The sequence below is a fragment of the Psittacula echo genome (genome assembly GCF_963264785.1).
Source record: "Psittacula echo genome assembly, chromosome: 4".
NCBI lineage: Eukaryota > Metazoa > Chordata > Aves > Psittaciformes > Psittacidae > Psittacula > Psittacula echo.
The window spans coordinates 12007284-12012432 of NC_137738.1; positions in this window are offsets into that span (position 1 = coordinate 12007284).

Below are 5149 nucleotides of genomic sequence, written 5' to 3' on the forward strand. Positions count from 1 at the left end.
CCTCTTCCATTCTTGTCCCTTCTCTTCCCTGCTTTTCCCTTTCTTCTTTTTTCCTTCCCTTCCTTTCCCTTCCCTTCTCATTCCTTTTCTTTCCTTCTTTTCCATTCTTTTTCCTTCTCTTCCCTTCTCTTCCTTTCTTCCTTTCTCTTCTATTCTTTTTCCTTCTCTTCCCTTTTTGTCCCTTCTTTTCCCTTTTCTCTTCCCTCTTTTCTCTTCTCTTCCTTTTTTCCCTTCTCTTCCCTTCTTTTCCCTTCTTTTCCTTTCTACCTTTTTATCTTCACTTCTCTTCCCTTCCCTTTCCTTCTTTTCTTCATCCTTCTCTTCCCTTCTCTTCCTTTCTTCCTCCTCCTCCCTTCCCTTCTCTTTTCTTCTCTTTCCTTCTTTTCCCTTCTCTTCCCTTCTCTTCCTTTCTTCCTTCCTTCTGCCCTCTCTTTCTCTCTTGCCCTTCCCCTCCTTTCTTTCTTTCTTTTCACTTGCACTTGCGAGAGCAAGTGCATCTTAGGAGAAACTCCTGGGACAATCAGGGCTGCTGAAGGCCGTATCTCATCATCTCCCTGGCTCGAGCAGCTGCTGAGGATGCCTGCAGCACAATGCTTTTCCTGTCTTGAGGAGCGAAACAATAAGGCTCAGACACACGGTACTTCCAGAAGCACTTGCTAATAGGCAGCATTTTTACACATTGAATGTGCTGAAGCTCTAAACTGGATTTTAACTGCCTTAAGTAGATTTCAAAGGACTTTCCAGAGCTGCAGAAAAACCTCATGGCTGCCTTTACCAAGTGAAATTCATTACCAAGTGAAATTCTCATTATTAAGATTTCTGAAGTGCTTCTATTGCATATATACAATAAAAGGCATTTTTATGACAAATGCCATCATTATAAATTATATGATTGTGCATAATTGTATAGTTATTAATTCCATATTAATGACATATTGTGGCTTAATGGCAGCTCTCACTGTGCGAAGGAAAATCAGTGGAAATCACTGGTGCTGATTTATTGAGAACTGGGGAGCGAGGACGGAAGCAAACCAGCAGCTGGGCTCCTGTTTGCTGTTAAGTGCTACCTCCTCGTGCCTGCTCAGGTGAGGAAAGGAAGGTTTAGATACCTCCAGTTAATGAACAAAGCACCCAAATAAATACAGAGGGGCCAATCGAGTTAGCATTGCACGTTTCTTGGTCTTCTGAGAGGCTGTATGGGGGGGGCTGTGTGGTTTTTAGTTGCTGGCTGGGATTAAACCCCGACACTGGGGTGCAGGGAGTGTCTCAGTGCTTTGAAAAGCGGAAATTGCCCTCTCCCAGCAAAGGAAACATGCTGCGCTTGAGATGGCTCAAGAAACAGCCGGCAGCTGTGTGCAGGAAGAGAAAATCATCTCATCTCGAACTTGAAAGCAAAGCTTGGTTTCAAGTGAACACTCAGAGCAGCAGCATCGTTTGCAGTGTACGATCTGGGTGCCATGTCCCATTTCTTCACTGAAATGTAAATGTATAGGTAAGAAACATATGGAGAAAGGCCCTTCCCTGCGGATTTCTTTCAGAACAATAGGAGAAGCTTCCCCAGATTTTGTCCATTTAGGAACTAGACCTTTTTAAAGTGGGTGCTGCAGGGAGAAGGTGGAACTGGGACTGAGGCTGGTTCAAGAGCTGTCTACAAACTGGCTTTAGTGGCCTGAAGGCACAGAAAAAAAGCATCTCTCCTTCAAAGCTGAAAATGCTTTAAAACCCCAGCTTTGAAGCAAGGCTTGAGGACTGTGAGGTTAGTGAGGCACTGGAACAGGCTGCCAAAGAAGTGATAAATGTCCCATCCCTAGTAGTGTTCAAGGCCAGGCTGGACAGAGCCTCGGGCAACATGTTCTAATGTGAGGCGTCCCTGCTCATGGCAGGGGGTTGGAACTGGATGATCTGAAGGTCCTTTCCAACCCAAACTATTCTATGATTCTATGACACAGTGACAACCTCCTGATTTCTGTTTAGCCTTGCCTACAGCCTATCTGCATTGGCTTGCAAAAGCAGCCCTGGCTTTTCTGGCCATCAGTAGCTGCTTCGTGAGTCCACCTGGGGTTTATTTCTAACTCCCTGTCCCAGGTGGAAGCTCACACGGTGTGTCAGTGTTCAAGTGGCAAGCAAACACGGGGTGTTTGCTGCACCTCCACGGAGCCTGACCTCAGCTAGTCCAGGAAATCACTTTGCAGCCGCCTGCCCTGCACCACTACAGCACCACCAAAGGGCTGGTGCAATGTCCATAAGGTCGTAGCTGGTGACACGTGCTCCAAATTCAGCAGAGAGGAAAGGAACAGAGAAGTACAAAAGTGAATTGGGTAATCTTTAGATTGCGGTTTGGTTTTCACTCGGTTCCCCAATTGCCTTTGCACTGCAAGGTCCCCCTGCCATGTGCCAGGTGCTTTCATCAGGACAGTGTGCGTTTAAGATGAGTAATGCCAGTGCTCTACAGGAATAACCTCCAAGCCACACAGCAGCAGCTGCATTTTACAGAAACAAAGTGAAGAAAATGGACAGTGAGTGCAGTGCAGCCCTGGTTTACACACTGCTGAGATCTGTGGGTCTTCCAGCACATGGCCTCAGGCACCACTGCACCTCTGGCCTTTGTAGCAGGAGGCATCTGTCCAGACCAGGTCAGCCAGAGTGATTTTGAAGGGAAAGCACACTTTAAAAGTAAATAGAGTGAGTCATGTTGCCTGTTGGCATAAAGGCAAAGCACGTAGGAGCAGGAAGCGCCTTTGTTTCGGAGGGTGCTTTCAGGTCAGGTTATCACAGAGGTACATTTCTGGCCAGGGAAATAACGGCTTGCTCCAGCAGCAAGACTGTCCTACCTGGCAGGGGAACCAATCTCATACGGTTCAATATCAGGTACCTGTGTCTTTGGCTTTTCCTTTTTATTTCACTTTGTATTTAATGATGACTCTTAAACCAGAATCTTGCCATCTACTGCCCACGAAAATGCCAGATGCACTGTGTCACACCGGTCTCATTCTGACCTTTTCTCAGCTTCCTGGGACGGGTCAGCTCTGCACAGGCTGGCAAAACTATTTGTAAGCTGCCCACATTGCCCTATCAGGACTCTGAGCCAAGGTACTGATATCTGCAGCAATGCCAGCTTGCTCTGGGAACAAAGTGCAGTTTCCTTTGTGCTGAACAAATAAACATTGTGTGGGAATTGGTATCACAGAAATACTTATTTTTCTCTTTAATATCTGAGTCGCTTGTTTCAGAAGAGCTCGGGAATGCCTGTGACTGCTATCTGAAACTTGAATGAAGTATATCCATGATTGGAAGAGATCACTATTGCAGTAACACCAGGGATGATTCCATGTTTACAATTTAGCACAGAGGAAGTGTCTGAAAACTGACAGTCTGCCTAGTGCCATAATTAATTATGAATCTGGGGTTTAGTGTAGTTTAGCCTGGAAATCATCCTAATTACCCTTTCTCCTTTAATTACATGAAAAGTCTGCCATTAGCCTCTGCTTCCCATGACCCGTGTTTTGGGCTCACTTCATCCTGCTTGGCAAATGGGAGAACTGGAGAGAAATGGGAGAAAAAGACAGAGAAGACTGAAGTATGCAACCATCTTTGCTGCGTATCTGTTGCCAGGTACTGGCTCACTGAAACTTCTCGCATCAGCATGATCTGTCAGCAGTTCTGTTCCAGCTGTTGGCTGCTCACTGCTAAACCAAGAATTGGGACACAAATTTGTTGCTGTGCTATAAATGGTCCACATCTAAAGTGATGGCTGGAGTACAGACAGATAGACTTTACAATGTGGGGAAGGAAAAGAAGAGAGATTTGTGGAAGTGAGGGAGGTGTAGGCTTGTATATGCAAACTCTGCCCTGAAGGGTTCTGATTCATTTATTGAAATTGCTTCTAATGAAACTACCTTTATGTGTGTGTGTTTTGTAACAAGAGTTTTAAAAGCTGTGCAATGAACAATGCCTAGCCAGGATCACACATGCACATCAAAGCTCTGCTCTAATAATACTAGCATAACTTGATGAGTGTATGCTAGGTTGGGTTATAGAAATCTATTCTAAAGAAAGAGTGCTCTATCTGAATGAATATTCCATTTTATTTCTTGCTTTCTTACCAGTATCCATTTAAACCCTCCACCTTCATAAAACACAGTGGAAAAAAGTAAGGATCTCTATATATTTTAACTTGTTAGTAGAACTATAGCTGTTGAAGTTCAAAGAGTTAATTAACATTTAAATTACTGTATTTAAAAACATTACTTAAATGAACAGGACCAGTTGAACAGGTTTCATCAAAGAAGAAGTCAGTTTAAGTGAGAGTAGATATGCAGCACTACCAGCTCCAAACCCCAAAATATGTGAGCTCATCTTCCGTGAGATGCATCAAGCTGATTTCCTCTTTTGTCACTTCTGGCTTAGGCCTGCATGTTGCAGTAACTAGATGGGGTTTCTTCTAGAATAAGATGAGAGGTGTGAGTAGCACCACATCCAAGAGCTTGAATATGAGTGCCATGTTAAATAAACTGGTTTCTTTGGGATCTGTACTCTGGTAAGAAATTTATGATCTATCCCACATAACCCAGTGTTAGAAAGATTTGTTACAAATATTTGTCTGCATTTACCCATATTATTTTCCTTAAAAATTCCCTCCCAGCAGTACAGTGCTTTCCATTCTTAAAACTCTATTAAAAAACACTACAGTGAATTTTGAATATGACTATAAAAACTGGCTGTGGGTGCAATATTCCACCTCAATGCAGGGCCTGGCCCAGTCTGCAGCTGTGCTGCTGAGCACCAGCAGCTCCCCTGCTTGCTCACTGTGGACCAGCAGCATGTGGCCCTCTTCAACTTATACTACAAAGCCTCTTAAGTATTAGTTTCAGCTACTGCAGGGAGCTGTGCCCAGCCACAGGCATAAAAATCCTGAATTGGTTGCAAAAAGGATGGAGAGCCAATGTTTTTATTCACTCTTTATACATATACATATATATGTACGAAATTTCATATATACATATACACACTCCCAGACACATATACACGTGTATATATTTGGGTTGTTACTTCAAAGGCTTTGGGTTCTGCCCCTTTTGCATTTGCCAAGGGTTTTGTTTGGTTTCTTCTTCCAGAGTGCCTTAATGATTCAGGGATGTAGCACTGTTAA